General features: G+C 57.8%; 1 protein-coding gene across 14 annotated transcripts in view; it reads right to left on the reverse strand.

Moving 5' to 3' along the window:
* LOC104635985 (ankyrin repeat and fibronectin type-III domain-containing protein 1) overlaps positions 1-25,768 on the reverse strand; it is a 248,229-nt gene that overhangs the window by 41,172 nt on the left and 181,289 nt on the right. The window contains exon 1 of one of the 14 annotated variants that reach the window (XM_075767252.1): positions 5,869-6,009. The exons of 12 other annotated variants lie outside the window; for them this stretch is intronic. The gene's annotated coding sequence lies outside the window, so the exon portion shown is untranslated. Of the gene's footprint in view, positions 1-5,868; positions 6,010-25,768 lie in introns of those variants that run through there. One more of the 14 variants, XM_075767247.1, reaches the window with a different exon arrangement.

Genomic DNA, 25,768 nt, shown 5'->3' on the forward strand with positions numbered 1-25,768 from the left:
AGCAGCAGATTTAGCATCGCTTCAGCAAGCGAGGACCGGCACAGGTCCACGGCGTGCCGTTAGCAAAACCGAAGCTGCGAGCCTGGCAGGCCGAGTTAGCACCAGGTCCTACTATGCGCTGCATCGTAATGCCAAGCGGTGATGGCCAATGCTGGAGAAACGCCGGCTGCTTCCTGCAGTGCCTGCCTGAGAGGGGCTGGGCAGCCGCGGAAGCATCAGCAGAAAGAATCAAAGCAGACTTCTGCCATGGCCGCGTGCTCCTTCGGAGAAACCCCAGAGCCCCTGTGGATGCCCAGCCAGGGCTCTCAAACACCGGGATGGCTTTCCTGATGAGGGCTGACAGGGGAATCAGCCCACGTCAGAGATGTTTCGGAGGAAGAAACAGAAACCTGTGTGAGCAAATGGGTTCAGCTGTAAGACCCGTCTGCACCGACAAAGCCCCTTCCTGCCGGCTGCGATGCTCCAGCGTCGCTCCCAGTTCCTGGGACCAGGGAGAAGAGCTTCCCCCCGCTCCGGGGCCACGCTGCACACCCCCCTCCACCCTGGCCCTCTCCAGAAGAGAACCGCTGTGCCGAGGCACAACTGCACCGTCTCCGAGCCCAACGGCACGTGGAAAGCCAGCACCGAGATTCGCTTGGGAGGCGCCTGCCCACTGAGACCCGCAGCCCTCGGCTTTCCTCTGTGGCACGCGGAGTCCCCGGTGCCACCTGTGCCGAGGGCCGGCACCCCCGGCTCGCAGCCGAACACGGCGCCGCAACCTGCCAGTTCACCGGGAGCAGAGGTGGGAGCAAGGGAGGAGCAGCCTGGGGGGCTGGGACACCCCGACTTGGGCACACGACCAGGGCGATGGCACCGATGCCATCTGCCAGCCCTGCTGCCTCTCCTGCTCCTTTGGTTCTGCACTGGCACGACCTGCTCCCAGCACTCAGCCAGCCCCAGGATGGGCAGGGAGGGACAGGAGCGATTTGACTGAGGTCCCAGGGGATGAGGGACAGACCTGGGCGGGGGGGGACACTTTGAATCTATGCACATCGCTAAAGCCAATCCTCCTCTCCTCTTGAGTCCTGACAGGCTTCAACCAGACAAAATACCTCCAAAAAAAGAAAGAAAAAAAGAAGGTATTTCTCAGAAACAAGAGGTCCCCGCCTTTCCTTACAATAATTAAGCCAACCACGACCAGCTAACAGTTTTTTCCCTGATACATTTTGAACACAGACATCTTCAATTCATTAACTCTGGTTATTGATTTATTTTTCAGCTTATGAATTGCTGTTGCTGGGGATGGGGATGGGGTGGAGACAGCTTTCTGGAGAAGGCTCTTGTCTCTCCAATCACCGCTGGGAAAGAGCCGCTCAGACCTTCCAGGGTCATTCTTTACATTCTTGAGAAGAAACACTACTTTGATGTAAAGGATGAGGTTTGCCTTAAAAGAAACCCAACAAGAAACCCAAACCCCAGTTTTCCCCCACTCGCAGCCGGAGGAAGAGGCGTTCGAAGAGGAGCGATCCAGGCGCCTTGTGAAAGCCCATCGGGCAGAGCCCTGCACCAACACCATCCCCGCCACCTCGCCTCTCCTTTGACCTGGTGTCAGAGCTGGGCTGTAACGAGTAAGATCCCCGTTCAGGGGGCCGTGGGCACTGACCGCTCATGCTCTGCAGCAGCCCCCTGGGGTGAGCAGGGCTCGGGGCCGACCAGGGAGCACCCAGCAGCCAGGGATGGGGCTGGGTGGAGGGGCCAGGTGCTGCTGGCTTCCTATAGCACCTCCTCGGCAGCATTTGACTGTTCCTGCTGCGGCAGTCCTAACGCTGCCCAGCTGTCCATCTCCCCAGGAGAGGCTCTGGCCACCGTGCAGGGGTGAGGGCTCCATCCCTAGCTGCCAGGACACTGGGGATGTTGATCTCCTGAGATTTGGGGACCGCCTGGAGAACGCCGTCCTTGCTCCCCATCCCCACCACACTCCCTGTGCCATCACAGCCACCCCTCCCAAACTGGTCCCCAGCAGGGACGGGGGGCTGGGAAATCCCAAACTACCTGCACGGATGCAAGAAGGCAACTGCCCCCCACAACAACCGGGTGTCTCTGCGGTGCCGGTACGTGCCTCTGGCGATCAACACCACCGGGACAATCACACACCCAGGAGTTTACGTGGAGGCATCCACCTGCCCCAAGCAGGGAGGGAGCAGCCATGGATAGAGCCAACGCATCTGCCACAAAGAGCTGGCAGGGGGAAAAGATGGAGCTGTGCCGGCAGCGCTCGGAACGAAGGAGCATTAGTCCCTGGGGCGGGGTGCACTGGTGGGGCTCGAGAAGCCAACTGGGTGCTTGGGGATGTGTGGCCTCGCCGTGACTCCCCCGCGGCACGGCATGGCAGGGGAAGGCGTGGGGATGGAGGCGATGCTCTCCGGCACAGGGCAGGTGCTGCCTAGATCTGCCCGACCTGGGGCGGACAAGCGAGGCCAGGTACGAGCCAGAAGGTGACCAAGAATCTTGAGATGTTGGGTGCTGCCTTCACCCCCCAGACCAACATTCCAGACTAGGGGTCACCCAGCCGGTTCACCCATCACCTCCAACTGCTCACAGCAGGTTAAAGGAGACGGCTGCGACCGCTCTGACGGGCCAGTACCTCCTCCCTGAGAGCTGCCAGCAACTCAGCCAGCACTCAGCAAAGAACTCATGTCCACCAGACCCAAAAGCTCCAGCAGGAGCATCACTAATTAGAAAGCCAGGAGCACATTACAGTATCATCTGGCTATTTATACGGTGCTGCTTTACATAAACTGTACTGCAGAAGAGGGAATGAATCATACCTGCTCTGCCGTGGCTGCACGCAGGCAAACGCAGCCTGGCGCCGGCAGCCTGCTCTGCCCCACTCCCCTCGCCCCGCCGAGGCCCCGCTCGTGGGTCAGCTTCCCTCAGCTCCTCGTGCTGGGGCTGCTCCGGTCCCCTGGGGTCGGGATGCTCCCGGGGTCAGGATGCTCCCGCAGCGGCGCTGGGCGTCGTGCCCCGCGGGGTCTGTGCTCTGCGGGTGGCAGCGGCGGTGAGCCTCTGACATGGAGGGGTGGATGCTGCTGGGACCGTGCTTTTACTTCCCAGGTTTCCAAACACTGACAGCTGCCCCTGTCCCTTGAGAAAGATTGGCGGTAGTGATGTCAGGGCAGAGGCAGGGAAACTGAGGCACGGAGAGGCTGTGCAAGTGAGGCACGTTCCTTATGGGTGTTGGCATCCGTCCTCGTGTGCACTTCACTGATGGGCCAGATTTTCATGCCTTCTCCCATCAGTACCAGCACGCTCAGCACCACGAGTGCCAGTCTGGGGAACGGGCAGCCCCAGAGAGCCACCGCTGCCCGGAGCCAGCTTCACCCCAGCCATGGGACCCCCAGGGACAAGGCCAGCACCGTGCCCCCAGCCCTGCCCGCTGCACAGGAGGGCTCATGGTCCAGCCCAGGCAGGATTTGGGGTGACCTGCCCACCCCGCCGTAAGAGGCAGCACCCCTGCAGCAGCTCAGCACCAGCGCTGCCGGGGCTTGGTGGACCCAGCCTGCTGTGCCAGGACCTGGCGAGGCTCCCCGCGCACTGCTGAGGGGCCGAGGGGACACACAGGGAAAACCATCAATTGAAACATCAACCGCAGCGCTGGGAAGAATCGTCTCCTGACAACCAGAGAAGGTTGTTCAGCTACTGTGCTGTATCATAAATCACACCTCTATGACTTGCCATCTGTCAGCCAGATTACACATGTTCAGAGTCCCATGTCAGCATGTAAGTCAGAACACAGCATCTTTTCCCCAGAAATAATTATCAGCCCTGGAGACTCTTGCAGCAATACCCATCCTCAGCCCTTCCCTCCAAACCTCCCGGCAGAGCAGAGCCAGCAGCGCCGGGGAGGCAGGACCGCCACTGCCGGCGGGGCGCGGGGATGCAAAGCCCGCACGCCACGTCTCCCCCAAAACCCCACAGCTTTGCACGGGGGCGGCAGGACCTGGTGTGGCAAACACCCCCTTGGCATCAGCCGCAGCACCCGGCACTTGCCACGGGCGCGGAGCAGGCAGGGGCTGCCAGAGCCAGACGCTGCTGCTGAAGGGAGATGGGGACAGCGCTGTCTCCAGCCTGGTGTGTGCTGATGGCCCCCCGGGGTGCTCACCAGCACTCGGACCCTCGCTGCCGGCACGGCCGGCCCAGCCACGGGGGAAGACTCGGGCTCAGCGTGGGGCACAGCTCCCACGCCAGCTGCGCTGCCCGAATGCGCTGCGTTACACCAGCCCGATGCCCACCCCTTCACCAGGCACGTTTTCAGGGGGTCTGAAGCCCCCAGCTCGCCAAGGCGGTGGGAGCGCAGGCAGAGCAGAGATACGGCGGGCTGGCAGCCCGGCCCCGTTCTGCCTGCGGCTCAGCCGGCTCGCTGAGCCATCCCAGCACAAAAATCCGCTCAGCTGCCCTTTCGGATGAGGACAAGGGTCTGAAGCGCCGCCCTCCACCCCCTCGCTGGCCGGGCAGGCGGATGAGCAATGACATTTCCCCAAGCTGACTTAGTACAGAAATACACAGGGACTCGATTCATCCCTCCAGCTTCACCAGCCGTGCACAGGCGCGAATCCGGCCGGGGGTTTGCAATGCCTCACCGCCGCATCCCCCACGCCACGCCACAAAACTGGAAAGCGATGACAAGCAAAATCCCCGTCCCCTCAGCCTCGCGGCCCTCCCTCTCCCCTGCGGTGGCCCTTGGAGGGACGTCGTGGGCTGCCTCTGCAAAAAGCAGCGTGTTTCAGCAGTTTGCAGCCGTCGGAGAGAGCGTGTGCCCGCAGAAGCCCGGGTGCCCGTGCGGCGCCTCACCCAGCCTCTGGCACTGCAAGACCCGGCCGTGCTGTGGCCGGAGCCGCAGGACAGACTGTGGTCCGTGGGGACACAGCTACACCGCGCCACGGGTGCGGGATGACCCAGGGCACAAGGCAGTGCCGGCATGGGCACCAGCATGGGACCAGCAGCGCTGGCAATGCTCCTGCTCCGCAAACACCCCTGGCCAGAGCCATCACCACTGCATGGGCACGAGCCATCCATCCCACAGAGACAGAGACACTTTAGCCCAGGCAGGAATAACTCCCACTTGTTGCGCTCCCAAGCCCGAGACTGGGGAGCCAGCACGTGCTTGTACGTGGCTCCGAACTAACCCAGCTCCTGGCAGGCAGCTGCCGGCCTCCTGAATTAGCACAGGCAAGCAAAAGCCCCGGGACAAGCCGTGCGGTGGCTGTGGGCAGCCCAGGCACTTGGCAGCAGGCAAACAAGCAGCATTTTCCTCAAGTCCTCCCTTTGGCAACAGTCATTGCAAAACCAGCTTTTGAGCTGGGCTTATTCCCACGGGCATCCCGGCCGCAGCCTGGCCTCGAGGCCGGGGAAGGGAAATCCCGCTGCTGCGAGGGAGCCGGACGCTGCCTTGGGGAGAGCAGGGCTGGGAGCAAGCACAGCTCCCTGCGCTCCCTGCAGCTGCGGGGTTTGGCTCCTGCGAGCGTTTTATTTGCACAGGTGCAGTTAGAATAAAATAGAGGAAAAATAATCGAAGCTGGAAAGGTGCCTCCGAACATGCAGCAGCCTTTCGGGAGAGAGAGGCTTTGGAAAGGGAACGTGCACGGCTGCACGGCCACGCACACGCAGCCAGCCTGCGGGCAAGTGACCGCCGCTCCGGCAGACCCTGCTGACCGGCCCGCTGCAGCAGCACGCTTCGGGCACGGCGCCCACCGAGCGTGGCTCCAGCCACGAGCGTGTCCCCAAAGCAGCAGCTGGGGACAGGACCGCCGGTGAGCCGGGCAGAGCTGCGGCGTGCTGTGCCGTGCCGGAGGAAGATGCCTAAGAGCCGCGCGAGCGATGCTCACTCACCTGCACAGCCTCTGCTCCCTTCCCTCCGCGTTCTGCTGAGCGCCTGCCGCTGCAGGAGCAGCTCATCTGAGAGCGGCTCTTGGGGAGCATCCCCATCCCCTCGATGCACGCAACTGCAGGCACGCTCCCATCCTGGCCGGGATCCCCTACTCCCACCCGTGCCGCCCGACCTCCTCATCCACCACCTCCGCTTCCCTCACCCATCACCTCAGGTTTCTCGCTCGCTCTGTGCTCGGCTCTTTTTTTCTTTTCTTTTTTTTTTTTTTTCCTCCCAATCTTGTTTCTATAGAAACGAGATTAGCAGAGGGGGAAATAAAACAGCCCCATGTGACTCAGATTCCGACACTGAAGAATCTCCCGGTCGCGCTCGCTGGGGCTTTACATAACCAGAAGTCTGCGCGGGCTTGGCTGGGGGGACCCAGATCAGATGGGGGGACCGGGCTCGGCCGAGGGGACGGGGCTTGGAGTAGAGGACAGGGCTCGGCCAAGAGGGATCACCAGGCAGAAGCCAGCAATGCCGCCACAGGCTCACCTCTGGCAGACCCCACCGCTGGCTTTGGGCTTTCTGTGGCACTCCTGATGCAACAACGCGCCACCAAACCCCAGCGGCATCCGCGGAGGACGCCGCAAGCCCCTGTCACCCCGCGCAGCTTCGCTGTCTGTTCCAGTTGAGAAGGGGAGACAGCAGAGATAGTGATGCTGAAAACGGCACTGACTGCCACCAAAACTTGTGGGGTCCCCAGCTGAGCTTTGGAGGAGGAAGCCCCAAGAGCCCCCCGACGCTGCCAGGCCATCCTGCCCCTGCCCTCACCACTCAGGAAAGTGGTTTTGGCCACTGGTCTCCGATCTCTGTGGGCTCATGGGTGACAACGCAGGGAATCTGGTGAGCTGCAGCCAGCCACGTACTCTGCTGTCCTCACCTTCCTCCTCCTCGATCTCCTAAATCCATGAGCAATGTCTGGGGTTGGGGCGCACAAGCCATGGACTGAGCTCTTCCACCACTGTTTTGGGTCATCGGGTGACAGGCACAGGACACTGCCCACAGGGACTTCCCATGCCCAGATGGATGCTGCACACCTCAGCTCCAGGCGAGTGCTGGGTGGGGAGCGCAGGGGACCCCGACCGGAGCCTGCCCTCGATGTGTTCCCTCAGCAGGAGGACAGACGCTGACCGCACGTGGCCACCGCTGCCTGCCAAGGTTGCCCAGCTGGAGCTTCTGCTGCTGAACCCCCATGTCTGTCCAGGACACTGGCCTTCGGCCGCACCTCTGGGGGCTCACCCCCCACTCCCCAGATGCTGCCCAGGGCTGGAAATGGGAAGCTTGGGTGATGTCCTGTCAGAACCCAACAGATCAGCCCAAAGAGCAGCGAGGTGCCTTCCCCAGGGCAGCGGCACAGGGACGTGGGTGGGCTCACAGTCCCTCTGGCAGGGCAGCAGAGAGCACCTCGGGAGGGTTGGTCCCTCACCCGAAGGGCAGGGCATCGGCTCCGTGCAGGGACAGGAACTCACCGACAGTTTCTCTGAGTCCCCGGGTTTCCTTCGGGACTTCAGAGCCCCACTTCTCGCGCTGACTCAACCGTGATTAGTTTGTGAGATCTGATGCCGTCACAGCCCGAGGTCTGCCTGCGGGCTATTACATTAGGGAATGTCTCCCCGCTGAGCACCGCGGTGTTGAACAGCACATCAGTGGAACAGGCGCTCGCTTACCTCCGTGAGGAGCTCAGGACAGATCAGACAGCGCGACAGAGCAGCTGCGGGCAGCCGCGATTTGAGCAAGCGATGAATTTGGGTGTATCCACCCAACCGAACGTTTCCATGTGTTATCACACCAGGCTTGTGAGCTGTGCGATGTGCCGAGGTTGGGTGATGCTGCAGAGAAGAAGCCCAAGGCTTTTGCACTGCCAAGGGTATGAGCTGTGCAGGTGTGCAGGCTGACCCACCTGCCAGGGATGGGCCTTCACAAGCCGAACCAGCCCATCTGGTGGGACCGAGCAAAGCCGGGGATGCCTGTTGTCACCCAACGAGGGGGTTGCTGCAAGGGGACGACAGCTCGTCAGCGTGCTGAGGAGAGAGGGACAGTGGGGATGCTGCAGATGGGGAAAGAGGGGCAGGAGCTGCAGGAGATGATAAAGAAAGAAGCTGGAGGTCTCAACAAGAGGGAGCAAAGAGACAGACCTGGGACGTGATGCTGCAGCTTGAGACAAGATGCCGTACTTAGGGACCCTGAACTGTTTTCCCCGTGCCACAGCTCACGAGCTGCCTCTCTGTTGATGAGTGCACTAAAGTTGTAACGGAGAGACGGGTCAGAGCTGCAAAACCCCAACAACCACGACCAGGGCAGCCCGGTGCCGCTGGCACAGCACACCTGGCTGGCCACGGTGACGGGGGCTCAGGGAAGGGAGCAGATCTTTCGGTGGTTGCCGACATCCACCACCTACAGGGGGGCATAGGCAGTGCTTAAAGCCTGCCGAGGAGCGCGGCTTTGCTAGGCCTGGCTCTTCACAAGCCGGGCAGATGCAGGCACCTAGACTGACGCTGGGCCGGCTTCCCTGGGCAGGACGCTGGACTCCGCAGGACCTGGCTCTGCAGCAAGGAGCTGGGCAGAGCAGAGGGATCCTCTATTTAAAGTATGATAACAGGGTCACAAAAAAACTTCCGCCAGCAAAACTGCTTTGATACGTACAGCTAATTATAGTTGGCATTATCAGGCTGCATTACAATTAGCGAGTCGGTGGCTATTCTCTATTTCTGCTCTGCGACACGAGGTGGGTAGGTATACCCAGGGATAAAAGGAGAAGGGAAGCAGGGGGAGAAGGACGGAGATGCCTCACCGGTGCCTTTAAATAAGCAGCGCAGCTGTTTCTGAGCGCTGTGGAAACGCAGGGTTTAGACGGGGGGGAGCATTTCTAAAGGCGGCCAAGGACAGAAACACCACCCATCCCTCCAGCACAGCCTCCGTCAGTGATCTCGGCAGCCTCGTGACCCTGCTGCCACACACTCCCCCCCTGAGGGCGAGATCTGCCGGCACCCTTCAGGCGTGCCCGAGGTCCCACCAGACCTCCTGGGTCCTGCGCCTCGGAGCAGAACCCCTGAGCTATTTAGAGGCCGGATTAAAGCAGCATCCAGGAAGAAACCCAAGCTCACCTTCTGCTCGCATCTCCCAAAGCCCATCCCTGTTGGCCTGTCCCGTACTCAGTACCAAGCCAGTGGCTTCACAACAGCGGAGGCCAATGAAAGCAGCAACGATCCCTGGAAATGGATGGCATCTTTAGAACTTTTTTCCTGTTTTCTTTGAAAACTGGAGTTTTGTCAAACTTACAGCATTTGCTGCAAAGAATCTGACGCTAATCCAAGCAGAAGGAACCATCTGATGAGCCCCAAATTAAAATGTTCTTTTGTTCTGGCTTTCAAACATTGTATTTTAATACCAATGTACACTCCGAACGGAAGGTAAATTTGCATGTCCTTCCCCTAAAAATCCTCTGCCAAACCAATGATTTTATTCATTTGCATTTTGACAATAACAACTGTTCCCCCCCCCGAACCAACAGCTGTCCGTGCAGGAACAGAGATGCTGGGCATGCGTGCCCGCAGCCTGGTGAGTCACGCTGTGCCCTGAAGCCCCCCGGCATGCCCGTGCCGCCGGCGAGGGGGGGACGGGACCTGCACCGGTATCATCTCCCTCCCCAGGCATCGGCATCACCCACGGGCACCCACAATCCTGTTGTGAACTCACTCCCGTGGGGGTGCGAGCCAGGGAGCACCCCGTGGGTGAGCACAGCAAGGAGGCAGGGGGGACATGCTGCCGAGAGACCCCCCCAGCGGTACGAACGTGGCCCATGAACGAGGCGGTGGGATGTCAGCAGAGGTGGGATCCTGCAGACGACTTAAGATGATCTGGAAGTTTCCTCTCTCTCCAGCCTCTAAGCAAATATTTAGGCTGGGCCCTCCATGCCTGCCACCGTGTCACGCTAAGATGCCGTCATCTCCAAAAGGAGACGTACGCAAAGAGCTCCTTAGTGCCTACCATAAACCGCATCGCTGATGAGCACCATTTCATGATGGCACGTACCGATATGCCTCACCTTCAGAATTAGCTTTATCTACTTTAAAAACAAAAGTCCAACCATCTACAGACAACAATTAAATAAAACCTACAAAAGAAAATGGACAAAAATGGCTTTCCTTGGGAAAAATCCCCACTGCTTATTTTTAAGTATTCTAGCATTTCCATTTCCTATCATTTTTAATGAAGATATCCGCTCCTTCCTGACCAGCAGGACAGAAACTTTGGGGTCTTCCATCCGGGCTGCGTAAGCGTGCTTGAGTGTACGTCTGTCAAAGCAGAGAAACACGCAGACTTGCTCCCTTCTTGCCAGGGGACAGGAGAGCTCTGCCTGCAGCCCTCGTAGCTAGTTTTCAGAATTTCCTCCCTAGCAATTAAAGCTTTTATTCTAAAAGATACCAGGGAAAATAAAGAAAAAAAGAGAAAAGGACAAAACCAAACAAATCTCTTTCCTTGTGTGCAATCTGCCTGGATGGCTGAGGGGATCCCTGGAGGGACTCAGCCCTCCCTGGACCTTCATCTTCCTCCACCCACTCTGGTCGCCTCTCGGACTGAGCCCACACATGGCGAGGCACCGCTGTGCCCGTCCCAGCATCCCCGCCAAACATCCCAACATCCCCACCGTGCCATCCCAACATCCCCACCGTGCCATCCCAACATCCCCGCCGTGCCATCCCAACATCCCCACCATACCCATCCCAACATCCCCGCCATGCCATCCCAGCATCCCCACTGTGCCCGTCCCAGCATTCCTGCCGTGCCCGTCCCAACATCCCCACCCTGCCGTCCCCATCCACCCCAGCAGCCACGACCGCAGCCTGATGCCCCCGCGCAGGGGACAAGCCGCCCCGGGGGGACGTGCCGTTGTTTAGTCTGAGCACTGTGCTCACACTGGAGCCGGCTCTTGTTTTAAATGGCCCCGCGTCCGACGCTGCACGCAGGAATGGAAAAGCTTGTTATTCTGGGCTGCCAGTCGGCCAGGCTTTTCCAAGTGGAGGAGAGGAGTGATGTGGTTAGCGCGAGCCGGCCGCAGAGCCTCGATGGTTTTCCTTTCTGGGCTGGCACGCGGCTCCTCCAGCGGACCACACGGCCTGCCACCATCGCTCGCTGTCGGGACGGGCGGGCAGGTGCCAGGAGCCGTGCGTGCACGTGGGCGTGCTTGTGCACGCGGGCATGCTCACGTACACGGGCGTGCTTGTGCGTGCAGGACTGCCTGCGCAGGGGGTTGCGGGGAGGGACAGGAGAGGGGAACGAGTCCAGCCCCCCCGGAGGCACCGGCACACCCCCTGGACACGGACCCCCAGCAGCATCCCGCTGGCCTGGCTGCTCGGGGACAGCGCAGAGCGGGGCCAGGACACGTCCCATGGGGACACGCACGGCCTGACTCACGCCTGTGCTGCCTGAGCCGGGCGGCTGGGGGTGCTGGTGGCCCCCAAAGCGCACCCAGCACCTCCATGTTTCATCCACAAAGCTCCTCAAACTGGTACGGCAGCACCCACAGAAGAAAAACCCAACCCATGGAGGATCTTGGCCTTTCTTCTTTTCTTTTAATCAGCCAAAGGGTAAAAGGAGGAAGCCCAAACACCATGAGTCTGACCAGAAAGTACAACGCTGGTGTCCACCAGCACCAAATGGGAAAAAATCATTAAAGTATTTTTCCGGTCAGGAGAACAAAGCCATAAAATGCCCCCGAGGTACCCACAGCCCTGTTCTACCCCCCGCGTTTCCTCTCCTACAGAAAGTAAGTGGTTAATAGGGGCAGCCGGGCCCACGCCAGGGACACCCGCTCCACTCCCAGCACCCTCCTCCCAGTCCCGGGATGGGCAGCAGGAAGGTGCGGAGCTGGGGGACACCCGTGGGACTCGTGCACAGCACACACCGTCCCCTGACACTTCACCTGGCCCAGCTTCTGCGCTGGGGGCTGGGGACCCACCAGGTCACACTTACAACCATGTCTGTCTGTGCTAAAGGAAAATTTCCCTCTCCGGTTTTCCCTTAGGTCTTGCGAGCACGTCAGGATTTAAATCCCAGCCTGCTGGGCTCTCTCGCCCCAGTGCATGAAACTGCATCTTCTTCTCTTCCCCGCGTCCCCAGTTCTTCCCAGGCTGGTGAAAACCCCTCGTTGCCCGCCGGCGTCTCCCCCGCTCTGCCCAGCAACGCGCACGGGGCCGCGGGACACCGCTCAACAGCCCTTGAAACAACGGAGACAAGGGCAATGGGAAAGGCAAATCCTGCAGGCAAACTGGTCCAAACTTCCTCCCAGTCCAAAAGTCCCCTTTGAAAGGCACGACGGGGATTTACAAAGGTCTCTCTTGCAAGAAGGGGAAAAACGCAGGAGAGAAAAGCCCTTGGCGTGCCTCCCTCGCAGCCGCCTCCAGCCACCGCGTCTGCCCCACGGCGGGGAAGCGCCACGGAGGTTTGAGGGACTTGAAGGCATTTGCGACGCAATAAAAACATTCCTGCCTGCAAAGCATGAAACCCCAAAAGTTTATGGGAAACCACTGTCTTCGGGATGTCTGCATATCTTCAGGCATCCTGGGAGCTGTAGTTCAAAGAAACCAAGAAAAAGCAAGCGGCCGATAATGATGGTTTCTGGATGGAGGTTGTGTGACTATTGGCTCCCACATGAAAGCCTGAATTTCTGGGATGCTGAGCCCGTTTCTGCAGCCAAGTGAGAGGAGAGCTCCTCGGCGCCTGGGGCACGAGGGACTCCAGCAACGGAGCGAGGGAGAGTGAGAGGCACTCGCCGCCCTCGGGGAAGAGCAAATGGCCTCGGCTCCGACGCATGCAACCCAAAAGCCAAGCGTGGACGATTTGGAGGAGGGATGTGCTGCAGCAGGAGCCAAGTGGGACAGGCCAAAGCCACTTCCAGGGTTGGGAACCTCGCTGGGATCTGTCAGAGGTGTGGTCCCTGTGTCTCCAGCCAGCGTCCGGCCAGGGACCGGCCGGGTGGGGGACCACAGCGAGGGACTGAGTGTGGGGATGGGGTCCTCCTCCAGGCGAGGCTGCGAGAGGACCCAGCACAATTGCTTTCATCTGGCACTACGAAATCAAAGGGCACCTGTCCGGGCTGCATGGCCTTGCCTACGAGTCTCTGTGCCTCGGTTTCCCCATTCACTCTTATTATCCACCTATCCCCAGGGCTGCTGGGACTGGCCTTTGCTATTTGAACACTCCTGGGGAGCTAAGCTCCTCAGAAGCCGGCTGTTCACACCGCACCATGCCCAGCATCATTAAATCACCATCAGGCCCATTTCCTCAGACCCCACGAAGGACGGCCGTGCCAGCCAGGCCGGTGAAAGACGTTTTATTCCAACACAGGAGCCTCTTCATGCAAGAGAGTGACCTCCCAGCAGGAGAACCAGCGGCACTCGATGTCCTCCAGATGAGGCACTTCCCATCAGCAGAGCTCCTGCATGCCCCTCATGCATGGCCGCACTGAGGGCGGCGATGGGGGAACAGAGATGTGGGAGGGTTGCAGCTCACCCTGGACTGAGCCTGGAGCCATCCAGGAGACAAGAAGCTTCCATTTCCAACCAAGGAATCCTGCACAAAGACCACAACCTCTGGGCAAAGCCAACGCTAGAGAAGTGAGCCATGGCGAGCGACGCCTCTCACCAGGAGCCCGGGCTTCACATCAGACCACAGGACCGCTCCGTGGCTGTGCAAGGCCCTGTTCACCATCAGACATCTGCCCACCGATGCAAGGCCAAACCCATGACGCAAGACTTTGCATCAGCTGACTCAAAACCCCAGCGCAGTGTGCTCTGCAGCACTGGCTGCCGGGAGCCCGAAGTCTTCAAAAGTCATTTCAGACCCCTAGAAAGCAAACAGCCAGCAATGAAAGAGAAACCGTCGGAGGGGCTGTCCTCGGAGAAAGCCTGTAGCCCTGAAGAAGAGGTGGATTCTTCACGCTGGCAATAGCAGCACGGATGCTTTCCAGGTGTCTCATCTGCTCCCTCCCGCACAGAACACATCGCAGGTCGCTGCTGAAAAAGCATCTCGGTGCACAGCAACCGCTGCCTGTGGGGTGGGGACACCACGGGAGGCAGGTCCCCCAGGACACAGCACCCTTCACCCCTTGCTGCAACTTCATCCAGGCTGTCACGGAGCGAATGCCTTCCAGCTTCGCGGAGCAAACTGTCCTTCAATGCGACCAGCCAGCAGGTCCACAGGGCGCTGCAGAAAGATGCCTCTTTTTTGCAGAGCTGGGCCCAGCTGCTCTGGAGGAGAACAGCGGTTGGAGATGTTTCTGAGCCAGTTGTGCTTCTCACAGGCAGCGGACAAGCTGCTCTGTAAGGTGCCCTGAAACGGCCAAGGCCATAACAGGTAAGTTGGGAGACCTTGCCTCCGAGATTTAGGGCATCGCGCTGGTGCCTCTTGCTTCCTTTTCCTTGACTGCCCAACTCACGCAGTGATCCCGATCTCCCCCGGAGCTAAATCCCAGGATTACTGAAAGCACCCGGTGGGCGCAGCCTGTTCCCCGCTCCGCAGTGGTACGTACCCCTTCTCCGGAGGGCAGGATCCCACCAGGCAGGCAGTCTCCTGGCTCTCCCCGCGCCAGCAGCAAGCTCCCATTGTGCAGTGAAAACCCGCGGGGGCTGTGCCGCTGGCGCCGGCAGGCTCAGCACCTGGCACACAGCACCAGCACTTGCCCCAAGGCAGAGGGTTTGGAGCAGGGGCTTGCAACACTTGGCCCTGCTCGTTTCAAATCGCGGTCTGGTGCCCTCGGTCCGCTCCTCAGCACCGAGAAAACGCAGCTGAGGAAGATGGTGGGGGCTTCAGGTGCAGAGCAGATGCTCAGGAACCATAACCGCCTCCCGTCCAGCCCCAGCCGAAACACGGCTCCCCAACGTGTGCCTCCAACACCTGCGGCGCGCACACCAGCTCAGCCTTTGCTGCACAATCCCTCGTACCTTCCGTCTTCTCCTACACCGCTCGACCCTGTTACGAGGTTTTTCATTGCAGGGTGAGCCGCAGCGATGGGCAACTCCAGAGCGGAGCCTCAGGGAGGGAAGGGGGGAGCAGGAGGCTGCTGTTACAGCCCGTTTCTGAAAGGAAAAACAACCATCTGGGTTCAGAGCATCTCTCAGCAGCTCGGAGGAACACACGCACGCTGCCACGTTTTGATACAGGTTGGCTCAGTGCTCCGCAGCCACACAACATGGGCCTTCTGCAGTCAGTTCACTGAGCCCTCTCTTTGAATTAACGCCGCTTTTCTGATCAGATTGAAAATGCTGACGTGTGTCTATTATACCAGGAGTCGTTCCCAGAGCTACCGTCTCTTTTTCCAAAATGAGCCAAAGCAGCAAAGGGTTATTAACCAGGGAGAAAACGAGGACAGGAAGGGAACGTGCTGTTCTTTGATAGGAAATGTGCTAATGAACATTATAAAAATAAAGATCAGAAAAACCTCAATGACAACTTCAAGCCTAGAAAAGATCCAGTCAGCGGCCAAAACGAAACAGCCGAGAGAAGAGAGGGGAAAGTCCGCCGTGGCCCAAGCACCTCTCAGCACCCAGGACCACGTGCAAAACTCTCACCCCCAGCACCAGTTCCTCGATTGAAGCAAAGTCTGACATTCGGCTCACGGCAGAGGTACCCGAGCTCCTCTGCTCATCCTGGGGCTGATTTCAGCCAGCCCTAACCCGATCATGACAGAAAGCGCCATTACGTGACGGCCGATTGACGGCTTTGTGCAACGCGAGCCACCGAGAGCAGCGCCGCGCGTGCCAGTCCCCGTCTGCTCTGTCAGCCGCTGCGTGGGGACGTGCGGCTGCGGCACCTCACTCCTCCTTGCAGCTGGTCAGTCCCTGGAGAGGAAGAGGACCCGCCACACCACAACGTTCAGGCCTTGCTGCTGCGAGGGGATCTACCTCTCGCAGCCTTGCGAGCAGCTTTCAGGTTGGCTTGACTTGTTGGCTTTGGTTCGCTCGGCTGCTCTTCGAAGGCACTCTGCTTTCACAGGACCGGGTCCAACAAAACCTTAAGCATGTGCCCATCTCCCAGGGTAAGAGTGGCCCAGGGAGATCAATGCTTCAGAGAAACGCACTTTCCTGGATCGGGGCCACGGTGCTGGAGCTACCACCACCAAAGCCATACCTGAACGGGACCTCCCAGTGCTCTCCCTCCTCAGGAAAACCAGCAAACCTATACTGAACATCAACCTATATTTTAGGTGTTTAAAAATAAGCAAACTTACCCTCCTCTACAAAATAACAGAAATCCTGGAAAAAACAGAGCACAAACTGTACCTTCACACATCCCCCACCGAGCGCCAACCCAAGGCGAGAAGAAGGAGGCTAAGTCCAAAGGGTGTTAGATTTTCTAACGAAAACGTTAGCACAGCCCTGGGGCTCGTGGTGACAGGTAAATTCACTGCAGGGAGCCCCCGGGCTCCCAGCGCTGCGCCGGGCTCAGTGGGAGACGGGAGGGGACCCCGGCGGGACGGATGCTCTAAATTAGGAATGAAAACATACCCCCCCTGCTTGGCAGAAGGGTACGCTCAAAGTGAGCCCTTGTCTGGGACAGCCGGCGGGCGAAGCGAAGCGACGATGACAGCTCCGCCGGAGTCCAAAATATACTCGCAACTTGTTTTGAATTACTTTATGCAGGGCTTTAAAAAAAAAAAAAATAACGCTTAAAAATTTCCATCCAACCTGGCTGCGGAGCTGCACGGGGACCCTGGGTTTTGTTTCCACGCAGCCAGTACGGCGATGCTGATCTGAATTCCTTCCCCTGGGTTAGTGAAAAGAGAGAAATCGCAGGGAGAGCAGCGCTGAGAAGAACAAGGGGAGACAAAAGCCCCTCACCGCGTTTCACCAGTGATTTCGAGCGATGACCGCAAGGCATCTGTGCCAGCGGCTGTGGGTGAGAGCGACGCTCCCTCCCAGCACCCCGCTCTCTGTGGGGTGGCTGCCCCGGGGTGCCGGGATCCCGCGGACCCATCAGCCTTAGGTAAACCCACAAAGGTAATTTGCTCCGCAAGCACCGCAGTACAGCCCCCGCCGGCGTCGAAAGCTCCTGCTCGTGGCTCAAATCAACACGGCTACATTACAAACAAACCTGTGGGAGGGAGAGGGAAAGAAAGAATCCCTCAAGGAATCTGCAAGGCGCTGGAGGAACTAAAAATAAACACCGACAATAAGTCGATCTAGAAACAGAAAACTAAATTCCCTAATAACAGAGGGCTGCCAGCCAGAGGGGGGGAGATGCCCGGCACCCCGCACTCCGGCTCTGCCTGCCAAGGCTCCTGTGGAGAGTGGGGACACGGGGACCCTCGTGCACGTCGCTGTGGGACGGAGGGGGCATCGCTGCCTCTGAAGCAAGGGGGGGACACCTGCGACACAGCCCAGGTCCTGGGCCGGGACACGTGGCACCGAGGCTCCTTGCTGCTTTTTATCTTTGTGTTTCCCAATTACCTCTCAAGATGGGCCAGCCGACTCCGAGGAACCACGATGCTCACACCAAACTCCCCAGTCCCTGCTCCAGAAACAAAGCCAAATCCGTCCTTCCCAGTGCTGGTCACCATCTTTCCCACATCCCCCAGATGAGATCAGTCCGGTCTCAGGACCCATCTCAGTAGCTATCAGTGCTCGGCTCTGCTGTTCACCCCCTTCCAGGCCCCTCCAAGGATGCGTGCCCCGATCCAGGCTTTCCACCCTCCTGAACACGTGCCATCGCAGACAGAAACCTCAGAGCGTGGGCCACGGTGATCTCACAGCTATAAGGCAACAGAAACATTCTTGGAAAGTGTATGAAAGTCTCTGGATGGCAACTCGCTTGCAATGTGAACTTCAAACATGAATTTCAGGACTTCACAGGACCAGAAAAATCCAGCCTGGATGCGATCACGGTAGACGAGAAAGGTGGAAGAGCTCTGGGTTTATCCACCAGGCGCACAGAGACATTCAAGCCCGCTGGAAGGTCCCAGTACAAAGGCAGAAACCTGCTCTTGTCCACCATGTCCCCAGTGCCTGCAGGGGACGATGGATCCCCAAGGGCGATGGGGAGAGCCCCCGTGCTTGTGCCACCCCAGCCCACCACGCTGCCGCCTACAACAGGGGGGACCATCCCGGTGGCCAAGCAGAGGTGTGCTCCTTGCACCCAGTCGTCCCCGGACCAACATCCTCCACCTGTCCCCGTCCCAGCACTGCAGCGCTGGCACAACCCACCCCCTGGTTACGCAGGGCAGAGCTGGAGGGACACGAAGCAAGGACAGGCCACCTGGGAGCAGGGAGCAGGCAGGAGGAGGTAATCCGATGATTTGCACTTGCCTCCCCCGCCCCGGCATCAGGCTCGGGTGACTAATGCTCCAGGAAGGGGATGCTGCTCTCCTGCAACGATACACGCTGCTAATCCCGCGGGTTTATCTGTCACTTCCGCACCGGCTGCGGGAGCCAGCACCACCCTGCCCGGCTCCCGGAGCGCTCCCGCGGGAATCGCACGGCCTCTGGCTCCCACCGAGCCCTGCTCCCCGCGTGCTTCCCTATCGCCCAGCCCAGCTCCTCCTTTCTCCCTCTTTTTCAATAAATGCTCTAGGAGGAAAAAAGGGTGTTGATGGGGTGTTTGTTTAAATAAAATGAGCTGGAAATGAATGATGCTTCATCAGGCAGCACTGACGCCTCTCCTGCCTTAAAGTTAATTGCCTGGGCTGGGAGGGGAGAGAAAGGGGATGGGGGCTTGGACCGGGGTCAACGCAGACACAGGGCACGCCGCTGCCAGGGCAGGGAACCACGGCAGCGCCGGAGTCCCTGGATCAGGCAAAGCTCCCAGTGACCACCAGCCTCCAGCCCCCCTGAGTGCCCCCCGCCCCGCTGCTCCGTCCAGGGACCCCCCGTGTCCCCCACCTCCATCGGCAAGTGGGGACCAGCAGCTTGCCCTGACCTGCCTGTCGCTTCCACATCCAGCACCTCACTCAGATCAAGAGCCCTGGGCAGGCCCCACGGGATGTGCCCAGGGACACGACAGCAGCCCCCGGTCCCTGGGGCAGCGCCCGCCCGGGCCAGCGCCGCGGACAGATAACCTGCCGCCGGTGACAGCCTGCGCCGTGCAAGTGCTGGGGCATGCGGCTCGGCCATAACCCAGCTCTCCAGCTCAGGAATGTCCAAATAAATACAGAAATACATAAAAAGGCCATAAATAAAGTTGCCTGAGATGGCTGTTTGTCTCCTGCCTGGCCAGGACCCCCTCTCCCCCGTTGCTGTTTGCCTTGGCAGATGACAGCTGGGTAATTTGTTTCCATTGCAATGAAGTCCTAATTAACTGGAATAAACTTTTTACACTAAGTGTGTTTGTTTAACAAACTGGCTCTTTCAGAGCCTCCCCGAGACCTGATTGATGCATTTGAGGGGAGTGGAAACACGCTGGGTGCTCGGATATTAAAGCTGCAGTGTCTGAGCAGGCCAGGGCTGAAAGGGCTCTCTCTGTGTTTGGGAAATCAGAAGTGACACCTCTGATGTCTGGACCGGGACGGGGATTTCAGCGCGGCCTTTGTGTACAAATATTTTGGATTTTCACATTTGGTGTGGCTGACACCCCCCGCTCCAGCGTCCCCCCCTGTGCAGGCAAGTGGGGTCTCGTGACCAGCAGATCGCCCAGGACCAACGCTCAGCACCGGTGGGATGAGGTGGGACCCGTCACGCTGGACTCGCTGCCGACTGCAGAGAAGCGTGCCGGGATGCACGCGATCCCTCCTGGTGAGAGCACTGGCAGCTCTGGCCAGCCAACAAAATCCCAAAGATGGGACTCCACAGGATGCTCCCAGGGAAGCAGGATCAATGTCTTCAGCAGCAGCCGTGCTGCCTCCTCCCCTGCCCTCACAGATCGGCTTCACCGCTTGTGAAGCCAGTAACTTACAGCAGGAAAAACAAGACAGTTAGAAACCAGTCTGAGATGGTTAGAAACCAGTTTCTGAGAGCTTCTAGCAACGCTCACCAGCTGGAGGGAGGCAGGGGGACACAGAAGCTCGGTGAAAGCCCAGAAGGAGTGTCCTCCTCATCCTCAGAGCTGTCCGCTTGGTCTGGAAATGGCAAAGCCGAGCGGCCCCATTGCAGAATAGGGATCCAGCACAACGGGGCTTGGCAGCCTGAGCCCAAGGCAGCGGTGAAGATGCCGTGTGTGGGCAGAGGGGCTTACTGGGAACGTCTGGGAACCGGGGAAGCACCTGGAGGTAACGGCTCTGGTGCTGTACCTTCTTCAGGAAGATTGCTGAAGGACCCTCAGGGCAAGCAACGCTAAGCCCACACATCTGCTAGGCGATGGCCTGGGATCCAGGACAAAACCTTTGATTAAAAGAGGGACCAAAGAGGAACGCAGCAGGGAAAGGATGAGCAAACTGCCACCGGCACCCGAAGGCAGGCGCCAAGGACCGTCCTGCCGGCTCCGGCCAGACTGCCCACGGAGTGGAAAGCCGAGACACTGCACAGCTCCGCGGTAGGGCCCGGGCACGACGAGCCCCAAGCTGGAGCTGTATTTCAGCTGTCTAATGAGATAGCTGTATGAATAATAAGCACTTCTGGAAAACAAAGCATCCCTGACATCCGAGGGGGAGAATGAATGCAGCTGAGCTTTCCCTCCCTGGGTGCTTTTTCCTTCCTACCTCACAGCGCAAAGAAAATCCTGTAACAGCCCCTGCTTGAGCACTGTCAGCTCCAGAGGTTTCCTTGAGGCATTCAAGCTTTTTGGAAGGCTTGGCTTGTCTATTTTTAAATGCAAAAATGGGATTTTGTGGGCCCTAGGGTTCCTTTTGCCTCCTTCTCCAACCCCTTTCTTCAAAGCACTGCACGCATTTCCCTTTACTGTGGGGCAGGAAGGTGTCTTCTTGTGGCTGGGGGTTTAGCAAATCTCCCACAACCCCTCAGTAAAATGCCCCAAAGTCTCCCCAAAGACAACCAGCCCATGCCAGCCACAGCTTGATTCAGTCAAGTCTTTAATTAGGTAAAAATACCATTATCCAGTGTTTCTTCAGTAATTATTATAGGCTCATCCTACCTTCAGCTGCATCTTCTGGACATGTTGAAAGCCACCAGCGGCAAGACTGATGGCAGAGATCTGAGCTAGCTGCCCAGGCTCCCTACGCAGTGCATGGTGGGATCAGGCACTTCTGGAGGAGGAATTAATTTCCCCATCAATTAGATGGTGATGCTGGAGGTGATGCCCTTTTACATGATGTCCCAAGCCAAAGACACAACTAAGCACCCTCACCCTCGTCCCTTCCCGCTGGACATCTCCTGGGAGTCCCCACGCTACCCTGGATCCCATCTTCGTTAATGCCAGAGACCTGAGGGAAAGCTCAAAGCCTTAGATCTCACCTCTGCGCGCACTGCTTTGTCAGGCTGCAGTAACGACAACGTATTTTCCTGCTTTCATGTCCTCAGACATGCTGTTCCCTCGGCAAATTAGCACTATCTACATGTCTCCCCACAGTCTGCTCAGCACAGCCCAGGTAAATCAGCGTATCCAGCCTGATTATCCCTCCCAGAGCAAAGAGCCAGAGGAGAAACACCAACGCCGCAGCTCACAGGGACCTGGCTGATTGCACTCAAGGCTAATTCTGTCCTAATTTCCCCCACCACCAGCAATTTTTGCTTCTCGGGAGCTCGGGCGGCTCGGAGAAGGGCTGCAGAGCGCACGCTGTGCTTGGGACGCGGTTGCTGCCAGAGCAAGGCAGGAGACAACCGTACATGCCAAAGCACTTGGACACCAGCCAGGTTGGCCATGGCCAGGGTGGTCGTGGGTGAGGACGAGCTTCCGAAGAGAGTGCAGGCTGATGTGGCCGCGGATGGCTCCGTGGGCCAGCTGTCCATCTGGCACCACAGGGGAAAGTGCGGAGAGAAAATACCTGGACTGTGTATTTGAATAAAAAGGCAGATTAATCTGTGGTTGTTCCAGAAAAGAGTATCAGAGGTCTTGCTCATGCTGCGCTGACGGGCAAAGCAGCAAGCTCTTGAGATGATGCGAGGCAGTGAGGTTAAGAAAGGAGCATGAGGAATGGGAAATTTTCCCTCACGAGCAGAAATTTAATGCACTCGACACGACTGAAACCTGCTACGACAATTTACGTGATCAGAAGTCTGCGTAGGAGGGGTGGCAGGGAGGGAAGAGGAGGGCACTGTATACTTCCAGTACATGCCATTACAGGCTTTTTTCTTTAGAATTACAGATCTTTTACGTTCTCAACAGACAGAAAGAAATAGTCTTTTACAAAGGATTTGGGTTTGTGAGTCGCACGTTAGAAGGCTCACGGCACCAGCAGTGAAATACCACGTGCATTTCTGAACGCTGTAGCTGGTGACTTTTCGGTGCAGAAGTTAACGCACGGCAGGCGACAAAAGGTCGAGCTGCCTGGAGAGGCAGCCCAGGCTGGCAGCAATCCCCACGGGCCAAGGGGAAGATGGGGGCAGGCAGCATCGCGCACGCTCTGTACTGCAAAGCGGCTGTTTTCCCATCCCGGGAGATGGGATAAGGCTGACTGTCAGGAAAGACTTTGAAAAAGTCGAGTGAAAAAACCAGGAGTTCTTTAAGGGGAGTTCACTGGATGTCTGTAAAGTCCCGATTTCATAGTCAGGAAAACGAGCAACTCACTTAAAAATCCCGTTTGCTGAGTGAAGGCTCAGAGTGGAAATGGGATATAGAATACGGAGCAGTCAATAGAAATGAAAAATTACCATGTGTAAGAACCTGATAAAGGAAACTAAAGAAGGGGAAAATGCATGGCTGGACATGCAAAATCCACTATTAGGAGCCAAACAAATTCTAGCAATAGGGCCATTTTCAAGGAGCAAAAGGATCATTTTTAAGCAGAGACTGTCAAACCGCTCCTAATGATGCAGAAAAAGCAAACATTGTCAGTAGATACTCATTCTGTGTTTGGGGAAAAAAGGAGAGCAAAGTCCTTGCAGGAGAAATGAAACTTTCCTAAACCATTAGTATCATCACCTACATCTAAGGCGGCCAAACGGCACCAAACCACCCTCACAGGTATCGTGTCCCCAAAGCTGGGGAGAGTTTCCTGGGCTCTGCCGCTCCTTTTGAGCAAACTTGGAGCTGCCACGTCCAGATGGCAAATGGCTCCTTCCCAGCAATATTCACACCCAGCAGTGAAGATGACCTACTTAACTACTCAATGGTCAGCCTGATATAAGACCCAGAAGCCTGGGCTCATCTGGAATTAAATTAAGAAATAATTAAAGGATGTAAGTTATAATTAAAGTCAGCCGGCGCATCTTTGTGGAAAAAAGATCTTGTCAAATGAGCCCGATGTCACTCTTTAGTGAATCCAGGCTGAGCTGCAAAAGGCACCGGTGTACGTTACAGCTTTGCAGGCAAAGCGCTAAGTGCTTCTTGACATTCCGATTTTAGAAGATAGTACCATACAGTATCGGTAAAGCACGTTAAATAGATTAAGAGCCGGCTGACAGGTCTCAGACAGAAGCCGTCAATGGGGAATCGTTAGCGAGGCTCCACGGGGAGCGTGCTAGTCGATATTCTCATCGATGATCGAGAAGAAAATACAAAATCCTCGCTCAAAAAAATTAGCGGATGACAGGAAGATTGATGTAACGGTAAATATTGATGAGGAGAGAGTGAAATGTGGGTTGCTCGGTAATGCTGAGCCCATTCAAACACTGTATATGTTAATGCAGCCCAGTGCAGAATGACACACCTACGGAGAAGGATTTCAGGCCGTATTTATGAACAGGGCCTGTATCCCAGACAAGAGAGAGCCTCCAGAAAGGCTCCAGGGTCACCACGGGTGACCAGCCCAACACAAGGCCCTAATGTGACGCCGGGATGAAAAGAGCTGATGCAGTTCTTGGGGGAGAGGAGGGTTACACGTATTGCACCGCCGAGACCGACACAGAAACGCTCCTGCAATTAAGATGCCCACGTTTAAAAGGGGACGCTAAAAAAGCAGAGAGGCTGGAGGGATGAGTCACAGAATTGATCCAAGGGCTGGAGAAAATATCCTGCTGCAAGAGATTTGAGCTATCTTGAGGTTATCGACAGAAATTCTGCCACCACACCCCCGCAAACCAGCGTGGTGCCAACCACTCTCACCCAGCGAGATGTGCAGAGCACCAGGGATGGGACCTGGAGCCCAACATGTTCAAACGAGTTTCGGGTCAGGATTAGATACCTCTGGGAGATGCTCAGAGGATTAGATATCTCTCGAGGGCAACCACAACCTCTTCAGCTTGTGGAGGAGTGCGTGGGCAGCATTTACATCCCTACAGCACATGGGAGGCCGAACTGCGTGATCTAATAGATTCCTTTGTACCTAAATCCCACACAAGTGAATCCCAGCGGATAACTGGAGCCCCAAGGCCAACCTCTGCCACACACCACGGTGAAGATGGGTGGCTCAGGAAACAGCACCGGCCTTGAAGCAATGAGGAGCTGGGGAGGCACCGAGCAGCAAAGCTGGGTGCTAGCTCCTCAAAGGCGAGGTTCAGAGCTGGAAGCCCTGCCAGCTGCGAGGAGTCCCTGCCAGGTCTCGTGCCAGGGAAGGACCTCTGCCAGCTCCTGGAGAAACACCAGCAGAGAGTGCTGGCCAAGCAGCTTGGGAAACACCTCGACTCACTTCTCCCTCTTGGTAGCCGGCCGTGGGACCGATGGCTGCTGTGGGTGGGAGCGTTACCTCCCATGCCAAAAGCATCCCTGTGTTGACTCACTGCAGCAAACACTTTGCTCTCTTGCTTGGGGGAGAACGCAGCCTTGGTTATTTTGTTAAAAAATGCCCATCTTCCTACGCTCGATTCCCTTTTCATGATTAATGCAGAGCCTAACAAATGCGGAAGGGCTGCAGCTGGTGCATAGATGGCTTCTGTGCCGGTCTCAGCTCTGAGCTGGCAGCATCATCCTCCCACCCCATGAGAGGGGAAGGCAGCCCTGGGTTCAGCACAGTGGCGCAGGCAGATGACATTTCGATGTCTCTGTCGAAGGACCGGGGACCTCCAGCAATGGGGCGGCAAGCGGCCAAGCCTGGTTTCAGAACCGCAGCAAGGAGAGGTACCCCACAGTGAGCGAAGGGGTCTTCTCCTGCCCCGAGGCACTGCAGAGGGACACGGGCTGAGGACCAGCCCAAACCCCGGTGGGGGCTCTGTGGGGACAGAGGCCCACCCAGCACTACCAGGAATGTGCCCGGTTCACGGGAACACGCACCCTTCAGTCAGGAGGAAAGGAAGCCCAGCGTAAAGACACCGAGTCCTTGTGCAGCAGTGCTGGAGACAGGGAATCAGGGCCAGGCAGGTTTTTAATTGGACTGAAACTGAAATTACAGGGGGGAAATAAAAAACTCAGCCTTGCTTTGGTTTAAAGAAAGGGGCTGGGGGGATAGGAGAGAAAAGCCCTTCAAGTTTCTATGACAACCGACACAGTAAGAGCCTACATCGCAACCTCACTTAACACATTAAAAGCTGCACAGAAACAACTAAACCCAAAACTTTGTTCCTCCAGCGGGTCCAGGTCCAGGAGGGCCGTGCCCAGACAGAGAATGAGCACGCTGCCGGGGGTGGTCCAGCAGTCCCGCAGCCCGGGCCCCCCGACCAGGGCAGCATGGGCTCAAGAGCCCCAGCACCCCCCCTCCTGTCCCCTGGGCTCGAGGGACCACCGAAACCAAGTGGTTCTTTGTCCTGACCTCCCTCAGGCCGAGATATTTAACTCAGGGTATCAAGGGTCCTGGTGCCATCCAGGCATGGGGGAGAAGGGCTTCTCTGGCCTCATAAACCTGGGTTTTATGAGCACCGCACCAGGGGCCTCCAGCCCCAACAGGCACAGAGCCGCAGGGTGAGCACTCCCACACAGCAAGCAGGAAAAAAGGCAACGGATCAG

Source organism: Balearica regulorum, chromosome 15 (assembly GCF_011004875.1).
Source record: "Balearica regulorum gibbericeps isolate bBalReg1 chromosome 15, bBalReg1.pri, whole genome shotgun sequence".
In the NCBI taxonomy this organism is placed as follows: Eukaryota; Metazoa; Chordata; class Aves; order Gruiformes; family Gruidae; genus Balearica; species Balearica regulorum.